We start from the raw sequence: 14,024 nt of genomic DNA on the forward strand, positions 1-14,024 counted from the left end.
GCAGCCGCGGGGAGAATATGACATTATTAACACGGAAGTCGTTGCAATACCAGACATTCGAGAGTACAGAACGAGCTATGGTTCTCTGAAACAAGTCTGGGAGATGAATTATCAGGAAGCAGCAATCTACTTGCAGGAGCCCCAGCGCCCCCATACGCCTTTTTTTATCGTGGGTCTAGTGGGCGGGGCCTAGCGCATTTGCATCTGTCGGAGCGCCGAACTATGCGTCCGCAGTTCGGAGCCGACAGCACAGCGCGCACGGGCGCGAAAGTCAAAGGCAGCGCTGACAGCAGGGGGGATGAAAGGAATCCCCTTTGGAGGATAATGTCCTTGGACAAAGGGGATTCCTTTCATCCCCAGTGCTGTCTGTGCTGCCTTAGACTTTCCCTGGTGGGGGCCTCGAGAGGACAGCCGCCACGTGCATCACAGGCCACGGGGCGAGGTCGGCAGCTGGCCCCCTCCCCCTCCACTGTACATTCTGGGGAGTCACTGAGGCGTAGTGCGAGGCAGCGTAAGGTTCGGAGGTCGTAGTTGCACTGGGATGGCACGGGAGAAGGGCTGCACTAGTTGGAAAGGACTGGAAACACCGCAGTGTTCTCTTTTCACAGGTTTCCGTGTTTCACCAGCTTACCTTTACTGGAATTAAATGTATTCCCTCCGCAACCACCTGCGAATAGGTTGTCTCGAATAGTATCCCTGCCCCATTGACGGTTACCCGATGGATGCCTCATGGTGATATCAGTTGGGGTGGGCCCGCAATGTGGTGTCACTGAGCAAAGGTAGCCATTGGTCTCTCATACCCCACGGGCGATGACCTCCCGTCCCCCAACCCACCCGCCCCGGGGCCCTGTATGGGGGTTTTGGATACCCCACCCACTAGACCAGCGTGGGCCCAGGTGCCACCGTGCATGTCGATCTCAGGCAGGAGTCAGACTGGTATCATCCGAATAGTGCGTAGCGTGCCGTCATCACCCTCCTGGTGGCAGATATATCGCGAGCACGGAGTACCCAGGCCTACCACTCCGGTGTGACAATGCGCGGGATAACTGGAAGGCACATTCCGGTGTTGGGGGTGGGGGGGGGAATGGATCCCACTATCACCAGACCCTAGCCACTGAACCGCATGGTGATCAGAGCCTGTCTCGCCGCCCTCGCACGCCTCCACTGCGCTGCCAGCCCTGCACCGCCTGGCAGGTGTTCCATGGCGCCCTCAGCCTCCTCTTCCTCCTCCAGGAGGTCACCTTGCTGCTGAGCCAGATTGTGCAGGGCACAGCACACCACCACTATGCGCGAGGTGACCAGGGGGCTGTACTGGAGGGCCCCTCCGGATCGGTCCAGGCACCGGAACCGCATCTTTAGGAGCACAATGCACCTCTCCACTGTCGCGCGGGTGGCTACATGGGCCTCATTATAGCGGGTCTCCGCCTCCGTCACAGGCCTCCGCACAGGCATTATCAGCCATGTGCGGAGCGGGTAACCCTTATCACCCAGTAGCCACCCCCGCAGCCTGGGCTCCTCCTCAAATACCTGAGGGATGTCGGACATCCTTACAATGTAGCTGTCATGCACACGACCTGGATGTCTGGCGCAGACGTGCATGATGGTCGTGTTGTGGTCACAGACGATTTGCACATTCAGGGAGTGGAACCCGTTCCTATTGACAAATGGTCGTGGACCCCAGCTATTCATAATATATATTAATGATTTGGATGAGAGAACAAAATGTAACATCTCAAAGTTTGCAGAGGATACCAAGTTGGGTGGGAGGGTGAACCTGTGACGGGGATGCAGAGGTCCTTCAGCATGATCTGGACAGGTTGGGTGAGTGGGCAAATCAATGGCGGGTGCAGTATAATTTGGATAAATATGAGGTTATTCACTTTGGAAGCAAAAACAAGAAGGCAGATTACTATCTCAATGGCTGGAAATTGGGAGAGGGGAGTGTGCAGTGGGACCTGGGTGTCCTTGTTCACCAATCGCTGAAGGTGAGCATGCAGGTGCAGCAGGCGGTAAAGAAGGCAAATGATATGTTGGCCTTCACTGTGAGAGTTTTCAAGTACAGGAGCAAGCATGTATTGTTGCAATTGAACAGGGCCTTGGTGAGGCCACACCTAGTACATTGTGTACAGTTTTGGTCTCCTTTTCTGAAGAAGGATGTTCTTGTTCTCGAGGGAGTGCAGCGAAGGTTTACCAGGCTGATTCCGGGGATGGAGGGACTGATGTATGAGGAGAGATTGACTAGGTTAGGATTGTTTTCACTGGAGTTCAGACGAATGAGAGGAATCTCATAAAGGCTTATAAAATTCTAACAGGACAAGACAGGGTAGATGCAGGGAGGATGTTCCTAATGGTGGGGGTGTCCAGAACCAGGGGTCACAGTCTGAGGATTCGGGGTAGTCCATTTAGGACAGAGATGACCCCAAGAGTAGTGAGCCTGTGGAATTCATTACCACAGGAAGTAGCTGATGCCAAAACATTGAATGTATTCAAGAGGCGGTTAGATATAGCACTTGAGACGAATGGGATCAAAGATTATGGGGAGAAAGCAGGATTAGGCTATTGAGTTGGACGACCAGCAGTGATTGTGATGAATGGCGGAGCAGGCTCGAAGGGCCAAATGGCCTCCTCCTGCTCCTATCTTCTATGTTTCCATGTTCACCCTGTAGGCTGTTTGCCACTCTCCAAGAACCTAGATCTCCGAAGCTTCAAGATTCCACCCTATGTTACTGGTGTGTGGTTGTTTCAATGTGGAATATCTCATTTTGGGACGAGAAAAAGTGCTTTTATAAAGTGCCCAGGAATTATTAAACTGGCTATGATAATATTTAATTTCCTGTGTGCTGCATTTTAGCAATAATTTTTTTCTATTTAGCACATTTTCTTTCAGCTTTAAATGCATTAACTGAAGCGTTAGAATATCTAGCTAGAATATATTTTAACAATTTGCAGCTTTGTACACAGATTGTGACATCTCGTTCTTTCAGAAATTCCTAACTCCACATTTCTAATTGGAATGGGCAGTGTGAAGTTGTCACGAGGGAATGTTGTTGTTTTGCACCTTTCCTGTCCTCACTCTGAAAGAAGTTTAACAACACCAGGTTAAAGTCCAACAGGTTTATTTGGTAGCAAAAGCCACACAAGCTTTCGAGGCTCTGAGCCCCTTCTTCAGGTGAGTGGGAATTCTGTTCACAAACAGAACTTATAAGACACAGACTCAATTTACATGAATAATGGTTGGAATGCGAATACTTACAACTAATCCAGTCTTTAAGAAACAAAACAATGGGAGTGGAGAGAGCATCAAGACAGGCTAAAAAGATGTGTATTGTCTCCAGACAAGACAGCCAGTGAAACTCTGCAGGTCCACGCAACTGTGGGAGTTACAAATAGTGTGACATAAATTCTGATTCTAGGATCGCATGATAAAGACTCAGGAGGAAAAAAGCAGAAATATTTATGTGAAATAGTGTGACATAAACCCAATATCCCGGTTGAGGCCGTCCTTGTGTGTGCGGAACCTGGCTATCAGTTTCTGCTCAGCGACTCTGCGCTGTCGTGTGTCGCGAAGGCCGCCTTGGAGAACGCTTACCCGAATATCAGAGGCCGAATGCCCGTGACCGCTGAAGTGCTCCCCAACAGGAAGAGAACAGTCTTGCCTGGTGATTGTCGAGCGGTGTTCATTCATCCGTTGTCGCAGCGTCTGCATAGTTTCCCCAATGTACCATGCCTCGGGACATCCTTTCTTGCAGCGTATCAGGTAGACAACGTTGGCCGAGTTGCAAGAGTATGTACCGTGTACCTGGTGGATGGTGTTCTCACGTGAGATGATGGCATCTGTGTCGATGATCCGGCACGTCTTGCAGAGGTTGCTGTGGCAGGGTTGTGTGGTGTCTTGGTCACTGTTCTCCTGAAGGCTGGGTAGTTTGCTGCGGACAATGGTCTGTTTGAGGTTGTGCGGTTGTTTGAAGGCAAGAAGTGGGGGTGTGGGGATGGCCTTGGCGAGATGTTCGTCTTCATCAATGACATGTTGAAGGCTCCGGAGGAGATGCCGTAGCTTCTCCGCTCCGGGGAAGTACTGGACAACGAAGGGTACTCTGTCCACTGTGTCCCGTGTTTGTCTTCTGAGGAGGTCGGTGCGGTTTTTCGCTGTGGCGCGTTGGAACTGTTGATCAATGAGTCTAGCGCCATATCCTGTTCTTATGAGGGCATCTTTCAGCGTCTGGAGGTGTCTGTTGCGATCCTCCTCATCCGAGCAGATCCTGTGTATACGGAGGGCTTGTCCGTAGGGGATGGCTTCTTTAACGTGTTTAGGGTGGAAGCTGGAGAAGTGGAGCATCGTGAGGTTATCCGTGGGCTTGCGGTACAGTGAGGTGCTGAGGTGACCGTCCTTAATGGAGATGCGCGTGTCCAAGAATGCAACCGATTCCGGAGAGTAGTCTATGGTGAGCCTGATGGTGGGATGGAACTTGTTGATGTCATCATAGAGTTGTTTCAGTGATTGTTCACCATGAGTCCAAAGGAAGAAAATGTCATCGATGTATCTAGTGTATAGCACCGGTTGAAGGTCCCGTGCGGTGAAGAAGTCTTGTACCCTGAACACAGAGGGTGCAATTTTACCATCTCTCCAAAGTGGGGGCGGTGCTGTTAAGCGCGGCAAGCTGTTCCGAAGTCCAGCAACTTTTGTATGACTGTAAAATCCTGCCAATGTAAAATTTCATCCAGGGAAACTCATGTTGGAACAACTCTACTTCTCAAACTGCCGTAAGGTTCACTAGTTTATTGTAAACAGTGGAACCATAGAATTCCTACAGTGTGGAAGGAGGCCATTCGGCCTATCAAGTCTGCACCAACTCCCCAAAAAAGTGTCTTACCCAGACCCACCCACCAGCCCTTTGCACATTCAGGGAGTGGAACCCGTTCCTATTGACAAATGGTCGTGGATCCTGTAGGGGGGCCCTGAGGGCGACATGGGTGCAGTCAACCAGCCCCTGCACATTGGGCATCCCTGCAATTGCCACGAACCCCGCAGCCCGGGCTTCTTGATGGGCATGGTCCAAGTCGAATTTGATAAACTGCCCAGCTCGAGCATACAGGGCCTTGGTGACCTGCTTGACACCCGTGTGGACTGCAGACTGGGAGATGCCACAGACATCTCCACTCGGGCTCTGGAAAGAGCCGGTGGCGTAGAAGTTCAGGGCTGCCGTCAATCCGATAGCCACTGAGAGTGGGTGCCCCCCCCCTGCCCCTCGGCGCCAGGTCCTGCAGCTGGTCATATAGGTGTCACACGATCTCCTTTCGGAGTCTGAGACGTCGGCGGCATATGGTGTCCGACATCTCCTCGAAGGAGACTCGTGCACGGAAGTGCCGGGGTCTCTGCTCCCTCCTTCTGCGAAGCACCCGTCTTGGGAGAATGTTGGCCACCTCCTGCCTCTGATGGTCGTCTCCCCCAGCCCTGTAGGTGGTACGGCCCGGGCCTCCTGGGCCCGCAGTTCTTCCTCCAGTTCCTCCTCCTCGGCTCCAGCAGCAACTAATAGTACAGCCACATCCATTGGGGGGGGTGGGGGGCAGGGGAGGTGGATTGGGGGGTGGGGACAGGGAGGAGCAGATGTTGGAGTCATGCAATGCTGCTTGCCCCTTGCACATTGACAGCCACAGCCCCCCAATTACCCCCAATCCCCCCAGCCCCAGGCTGCACACAGCCACAGTCCCTGGTTGCTTTGGCAGGCTGCTGCAGTGCTATGTGCACTCTGTGCACATCTTCAGCCTTCAGCCTGCAGTGAGCTGTGGTGCTAGGACCCAGCTGCCCTGCAGGGCTCAGTGTTGTGCAGAGCAGCAGCCCCCCACACAGTCCCTGAGACGCCACCCACCCGCGACAGCGGAATGGCCGCGACTTCCAATGCACGTAAGTACCACGGAGCCTCCGATCGCAACGCGCCTACCTCCTCTCACACGCTCGTTGTGGAGGCGCCTGCTCCCGACTTTTATTTCGCAGGTCGGTAATTGCGCAGGCACAGATTGGGGCGGAGGATGGTAAAGTGGGAACTTCGGGCGCGGGCTTCATTAGGCCGATTTAAATGCATGCAAATGCATTTAAATCGGCCCGCTGGCCAATCAGGGCGCGCGCCGGATCGGCGCCCGGATCGGCCATTGGTAAAGGTGCGATTGGCCTTGGGTCAGGTCTGGACCGCGTTTTAGGCCCGACGCCCAACTTTACCACGATTCCGCGCCCGAAAACGAGCCCAAAATTTTGGTAAAATCGGGCCCAATGAGTGTAGCCTTCTACTCTCACCAGTGGTGCCCCTGAATTCAGGAAGGACACGTACATAGGAGAGTTGGTGGTGTACCCAAACCCTGTCACCTTCCCACCTCCATCCAAAGTAAGGTCTGGGTGGGAAGGCCCATAGTTAACCTTCCCTTCCAATTGCGGTCCACCTTCTATGGGCCTAATCCTGCTGCTGTTTGGATGAATCTAGCTGTTGGTGGGCCCAGACCCACGTGGCATGCACAGCAGCTGCAGTAGGAATTAATGTGTAGGAATTAATGGGTCCTTTTCAAATTGGCAGGCAGCAACTAGTGGGGTGCCACAGGGGTTAGTGTTGGGACCCCAGCTATTCATAATATATATTAATGATTTGGATGAGGGAACAAAATGTAACATCTCAAAGTTTGCAGATGATACCAAGTTGGGTGGGAGGGTGAACCTGTGACGAGGATGCAGAGATCCTTCAGCATGATCTGGACAGGTTGGGTGAGTGGGCAAATCAATGGCGGGTGCAGTATAATTTGGATAAATATGAGGTTATTCACTTTGGAAGCAAAAACAAGAAGGCAGATTACTATCTCAATGGCTGGAAATTGGGAGAGGGGAGTGTGCAGCGGGACCTGGGTGTCCTTGTGCACCAATCGCTGAAGGTGAGCATGCAGGTGCAGCAGGCGGTAAAGAAGGCAAATGATATGTTGGCCTTCACTGTGAGAGGTTTCGAGTACAGGAGCAAGCATGTATTGTTGCAATTGAACAGGGCCTTGGTGAGGCCACACCTAGAACATTGTGTACAGTTTTGGTCTCCTTTTCTGAAGAAGGATGTTCTTGTTCTCGAGGGAGTGCAGCGAAGGTTTACCAGGCTGATTCCGGGGATGGAGGGACTGATGTATGAGGAGAGATTGACTAGGTTAGGATTGTTTTCACTGGAGTTCAGACGAATGAGAGGAATCTCATAAAGGCTTATAAAATTCTAACAGGACAAGACAGGGTAGATGCAGGGAGGATGTTCCTAATGGTGGGGGTGTCCAGAACCAGGGGTCACAGTCTGAGGATTTGGGGTAGTCCATTTAGGACAGAGATGACCCCAAGAGTAGTGAGCCTGTGGAATTCATTACCACAGGAAGTAGCTGATGCCAAAACATTGAATGTATTCAAGAGGCGGTTAGATATAGCACTTGAGACGAATGGGATCAAAGATTATGGGGAGAAAGCAGGATTAGGCTATTGAGTTGGACGACCAGCCGTGATTGTGATGAATGGCGGAGCAGGCTCGAAGGGCCAAATGGCCTCCGCCTGCTCCTATCTTGTATGTTTCCATGTTCACCCTGTAGACTGTTTGCCACTCTCCAAGAACCTAGATCTCCGAAGCTTCAAGATTCCACCCTATGTTTCTGGTGTGTGGTTGTTTCAATGTGGAATATCTCATTTTGGGACGAGAAAAGTGCTTTTATAAAGTGCCCAGGAATTATTAAACTGGCTATGATAATATTTAATTTCCTGTGTGCTGCATTTTAGCAATAATTTTTTTCTATTTAGCACATTTTCTTTCAGCTTTTAATGCATTAACTGAAGCGTTAGAATATCTAGCTAGAATATATTTTAAAAATTTACAGCTTTGTACACAGATTGTGACATCTTGTTCTTTCAGAAATTCCTAACTCCACATTTCTAATTGGAATGGGCAGTGTGAAGTTGTCATGAGGGAATGTTGTTGTTTTGCACCTTTCCTGTCCTCACTCTGAACACAGAGGGTGCAATTTTACCATCTCTCCAAAGTGGGGGCGGTGCTGTTAAGCGCGGCAAGCTGTTCCGAAGTCCAGCAACTTTTGTATGACTGTAAAATCCTGCCAATGTAAAATTCCATCCAGGGAAACTCATGTTGGAACAACTACTTCTCAAACTGCCGTAAGGAACGCTAGTTTATTGTAAACAATGGAACCATAGAATTCCTACAGTGTGGAAGGAGGCCATTCGGCCTATCAAGTCTGCACCAACTCCCCGAAAGAGTGTCTTACTCAGACCCACCCACCAGCCCTTTCCCAGTAAACCCACACTTTTCTCATGGATAGTCCATCAAGCTTAGACGTCTTAGGAGACTAAGGGGAAATTTCGCATGGCCAATCCACCTAACCTACATATCTTTGGACACTAAGGGGCAATTTAGCATGGCCAATCCACCTAACCCACACATCTTTGGACTGTGGGAGGAAACCGGAGCACCTGGAGGAAACCCGCGCAGACAAGGGGAGAATGTGCAAAACCCAGTCACCCAAGGCCAGAATTGAACCCAGTCCCTGGTGCTACGAGGCAGCAGTGCTAACCACTGTGCCACCCCATATGGTCCTGGGGTGGCTGGACTGGAAAATCCCACCCCAGCACATAAAAGTAAAGTATAAGTAAAGTTTATTTATTAGTATCACAAGTAGGCTTACATTAACACTGCAATGAAGTTACTGTGAAAATCCCCTAGTCACCACATTCCTGCGCCTGTTCGGAGAATTTAGAACGGCCAATTCACATAACCAGCACATCTTTTGGACTGTAGGAGGAAACCGGAGCACCCGGAGGAAACCCATGCAGACACAGGGAGAACATGCAAACTCCACACAGACAATGACCCAAGCCGGGAATTGAACCCGGTTCCCTGGCACTGTGAGGCAGCAGTGCTAACCACTGTGCCACTATGCTGCCCCAACAGCTCCAACATCCCATGATAGAATTTAAAAAAGCAATGCAGCATCCCTTCAGTGCAGGACCAGCGTCAGTCCAAAGTATGCAGTTAAATGCTGGAGTGAGACATGAACTCATAACATTTAGACTGAAAGTTTACTGCATTGTCACTGAACTGATGCTCACACTCGACTCCAGTCACTTGGGAAAACCCTGAAAGCCCACCAACGCCTCTACTTTCTCAGGAGACGAAGGAAATTTGTCATGTCAGCTATGACTCTCACCAACTTTTACAGATGCTCCATAGAAAGCATTCTTTCTGGTTGTATCACAGCTTGGTATGGCTCCTGCTCTACCCAAGACCGCAAGGAACTACAAAAGGTCGTGAATGTATCTAATCCATCACGCAAACCAGTTTTCCATCCATTGACTTTGTCTACACTTCCCGCAGCCTCGGCAAAGCAACCAGCATAATTAAGGACCCCACGCACTCCGGACATTCTCTCTTCCACCTTCTTCCGTCGGGAAGAAGATACAAAAGTCTGAGGTCACGTACCAACCGACTCAAGAACAGCTTCTTCCCTGCTGCTGTCAGACTTTTGAATGGACCTACCTCGCATTAATTGACTTTTCTCTACACCCTAGCTATGACTGTAACACTACATTCTGCGCTCTCTCATTTCCTTCTCTATGAACGTTATGTTTTGTCTGTTTAGCGCACAAGAAACAATACTTTTCACTGTATGGTAATACATGTGACAATAAATCAAATCAAATCAAATCAAATCAGATTCTGCCTCTTGTACTCTTTTTTTAAATGATTACAAATGTTTTGCATTCTTTGGACAAAGTTTATCTCACTTTGTTGGGCATATGTAGAAACATACAAACATAGAAACATAGAAGATAGGAGCAGGAGGAGGCCATTTGGCCCTTCGAGCCTGCTCTGCCATTCATCACAATCATGGCTGATCATCCAACTCAACAGCCTAATCCTGCTTTCTCCCCATAACCTTTGATCCCATTCGCCCCAAGTGCTATATCCAGCCGCCTCTTGAATACATTCAATGTTTTGGCATCAACTACTTCCTGTGGTAATGAATTCCACAGGCTCACCACTCTTTGGGTGAAGAAGTGTCTCCTCATCTCTGTCTTAAATGGTCTCCCCCGAATCCTCAGACTGTGATCCCTGGTTCTGGACTCCCCCACCATCGGGAACATCCTCCCTGCATCTACCCTGTCTAGTCCTGTTAGAATTTTATAAGTCTCTATGAGATCCCACCTCATTCGTCTGAACTCCAGCGAAAACAATCCTAACCTAGTCCCTCTCTCCTCGTACATCAGTCTCGTCATCCCCAGAAGCAGCCTGTATAGATTCCATATTATATTGTAATCTGAACTTCACACAGCAGCCATTGCCTGTAATGAAAGGTAAACATTTGCCTTTGAATTGGCTCTTTCTGTGTATATGAGTTGATCCTTGATAAATTAATACTGGGAAATAGATTCTGTGGGATGCTCAGTGCTAAAGAACTGTCTGGAAGAAGAACTTTCCCTTTAAAGCATGGTCAGAGATGCAAAAGATTAAATCTGAACTATAAAATCTGGTTTGGAATTTTAGGTTGCTTAACATCACTGGTGGCTTTGGCATGTTAAGTTTAAAACTGATACTTCTGGGTTTTTATTGACTAAAGGTATTAAGGGATACAGAACAAAGGCTATATGGAGTTAAGTCACAGAACAATCATGATATTTTGAATAATGGAACAAGTTTGAGGAATTAAATCCCTTCGCCTGTTCCTATGTATTAACTCTTATAAATTGACTTACTTTCCACTTGAACGTGTGTATTGTGTGTATTCAGCTTAGGTAGGCTAGACAGCTGGCTAGTGATGCAGAGTGGCACCAACAGTGTGGGTTCAATTCCTGTACCAGCCGAGGTTATTCACGAAGGCCCCTAGCCTGAGCTGTGGTGATCCTTAGGTTAAACGGCGACATGGTAGAACAGTGGTTACCACTGCTGCCTCACAGCACCAGGGACCCGGGTCACTGTCTGGGTGGAGTTTGCACGTTCTCCCCGTGTCTGCGTGGCTTTCCTCCGGGTGCTCCGGTTTCCTCCCACAGTCCAAAGATGTGTGGGTTAGGTTGATTGGCCATGCTAAATTTACCCTAGTGTCAGGGAGATCAGCAGGGTAAATACGTGGGGTTACAGGGCCTGGGTGGGATTGTAATTGGTGCAGACTCGATGAGCTGAATGGCTTCCTTCTGTACGGTAGGGATTCTATTCTATGAAATCACCACCAGTCAGCCCTCCCCCTCAACCGGGAGAGCAGCCTATGGTCATCTGGGACTATGGTGACTTTTGTGTGAAGTGAATCACACCCCTTCCACTTGTACTTTCTCCAAAAATGCAGGTTCTGCCACTATTTACTCCACACTTCCTTGGTCAGTATTTATCCCCCAACCAACACGACAAAATAACAGGTCATCTGGCCATTGTCAAGTTGTTATTTGTGGGAGCTTTCTTTGTACAGTTTGGCTGCTGTCTTTCCTACAATACAACAACATTTCTTCATTGCCTGTAAAGTGCTTTGGAACATCTTGGGGTCATGAAAGTCACTGTGTAAATGCAACTTCTTCATGTTAACCAGTAATACCAAATAAGGCAGGTAGCGCTTCAGTCAAGCTAATAATCTCAGTGGGTCCCTAGGATGGTGGCTTCTCCATAGCAGTGGAGTGGAGCGGCAAGTTGAACTAAAGACAAAAAAGAATCTACAACTCAAACTCATAGAGAATCTGGTGAAGAGATCACAGCAGAATTATTAAAGTCATAGAATCCCTACAGTGCAGAAGGAGGCCATTCAGCCCATTGAGTCTGCACAGTCGCTCTGACAGAGTAGCTTACTCTAGAATAGGCTTCTCTTCCCCCCACAATCCCCATAACACACACATTTACCATGGCTAATCCATCTAACCCACACATCTTTGGTCTGTGGGAGGAAACCGGAGCACCCGGAGGAAACCCATGCAGACATGAGGAGAACGTGCAGATTACACACAATCAGTCACCCAGGGCTGGAACTGAACCTGTATCCCTGGATCTGGGAGGCAGTAGTACTAACCACTGTGCCATGCCATTGTCCATCACTGCAGGCAATGTGGTCCAGTGGAATTTCATTATACTAGTGACCCGAGGTAATGCTCTGGAGACCCAGGTTTGAATCTGCCATGGCAGATGTTGGAATTTGAATTCAATAAAAATCTGGAATTAAAAGTCTAATGATGACTCCAAATTGATTATCGCAAAAACCCATCTGGTTCACTAATGTCCTTTAGGAAAGGAAATCTTCTGTCCTCACTCAGTCCGGCTTACACGTGACTCCAGACCCATAGTATGTGATTGACATTTAAATGGCCTAGCAAGCCATTCGGTTCAAGGGCAATTAGTGATGGGCAATAATTGCAGGCCCAGCCAACGATGCCCACCTCCCATGAATGAATAGTAAAAGCTTTGGTTGGTGTATATGACTCATTAAACAGCTGTTCTTTTGACTGAACATAGATATTAAAACCTAGATTGTCTGAGTAGCATTATTTTAAAACTATCCGTACTTTAAATGACTTGCAATTATTGCTGTCAGGATCAATGTAGGCCCAATCTGATAATACAAAAGAAAATGTTGATCACAGGTGAAAATACAGTTGTGGTACAGTGACACAGTGGTTAGCACTGCTGCCTCACAGCGCCAGGGTTCGATTCCCAGCTTGGGTCACTGTCTGTGCGGAGTCTGCACGTTCTCCCCATGTCTGTGTGGGTTTCCTCCAGTCCAAAAGATATGCTGGTTAGGTGGATTGGCCATGCTAAATTCTCCCTCAGTGTACCCGAACAGGTGCTGGAGTGTGGCAACTAAGGGATTTTCAAAGTAACTTCATTGCAGTGTTAATTGTGACTACTTGTGACTAATACATTAACTTTACAGTTGAGCCCAACACTCAACTATTTAACCTGTTTATTTACTCAAACAATTTAACCTATTTAACCTTTTTAACCTGTGCTTAACCCTCTCTCCACTCGCATTATCTGTACCCTGTAAAAACCTGATTACCTGATAAGACTCGCATTCCAACCATTATCTTGTAAATTGAGTCTGTGCCTATATATGTCCTGTTTGTGAACCTGACTCTTCACTCACCTGATGAAGGAGCAAAGCTCTGAAAGCTCGTGCTACCAAATAAACCTGTTGGACTTTAACCTGGTGTTGTGAGACTTCTTACTGTGCTTACCCCAGTCCAACGTCAGCAGCTCCACATCATCACTTTTCCAGCAGGGGTCACTGCATCCTTGTCAATGGGAATCTCAATGAGTTTTTATCTTCAGAAGCCCCAGTTACAACAGCAGCTTGCATTGAGAGCGGCCTCTCCATTATCGCCCTGGCTGTTATTAGTTACCACAGCACAAACTGTGGATCAGACCTGGCTGCTCACTCCATAAGGTTCAAATCTGATCCATCTTCTGTAGTTCAATGATTTAAACTGTGCTTAGCATTGCGGGGGGAGGGGGGAGCCATCAATTGTCACAATTAATTTTATATCAATTGCTAGTGAGCTGCAGCTCCTGCCTTTGTTTTGTTGAAGCAATTAGAAGGTAGTCATGACATAAAGTAAGTGCTAGCACCAAATTGTCAATTTGGCATTTTAGTGGGTGAAGGAATTGGAATTAATTAAAGGCGGAAACTCCATAGAAACCTTGTGAGAGCCCAGTACAGAAAAGATGACAATTCCGTCAACTGCCAGAGGCAGTAGTAAAGGTGGCTACAATTTTGTCTTTTCAAAAGCATTTGGACAGTTACATGGGTAGGATGGGTATAGAGGGATATGGGCCAAACGCGGGCAATTGGGACTAGCTTAGTGGTTAAAAAAAAACAGGATGGCATGGACAGGTTGGGCTGAAGGACTTGTTTCCGTGCTGTAAACCTCTACGATTCTACGACTGTGTGTCAGCTCGCAAATGACTCAGACACTCAGAGCTTCTGATGTGAACCCAGTGGTTAAAAACGGAAAGAACTGATTGTGATCAGAGAAACTCAAACCA

At 48.5% G+C, this 14,024-nt stretch overlaps 1 protein-coding gene across 2 annotated transcripts in view; it reads right to left on the bottom strand.

The window, feature by feature from the left end:
* Window positions 1–13,281, bottom strand: part of LOC144479231 (uncharacterized) — a 30,684-nt gene extending 17,403 nt beyond the window's left edge. For both annotated transcript variants that reach the window (XM_078197898.1, XM_078197897.1), the window contains exon 1: window positions 13,217–13,281. The gene's annotated coding sequence lies outside the window, so the exon portion shown is untranslated. The remainder of the gene's footprint in view (window positions 1–13,216) is intronic.
* Between the last annotated feature and the right edge of the window lie 743 nt (window positions 13,282–14,024).

The sequence above is a fragment of the Mustelus asterias genome, chromosome 25, assembly GCF_964213995.1.
Source record: "Mustelus asterias chromosome 25, sMusAst1.hap1.1, whole genome shotgun sequence".
NCBI lineage: Eukaryota > Metazoa > Chordata > Chondrichthyes > Carcharhiniformes > Triakidae > Mustelus > Mustelus asterias.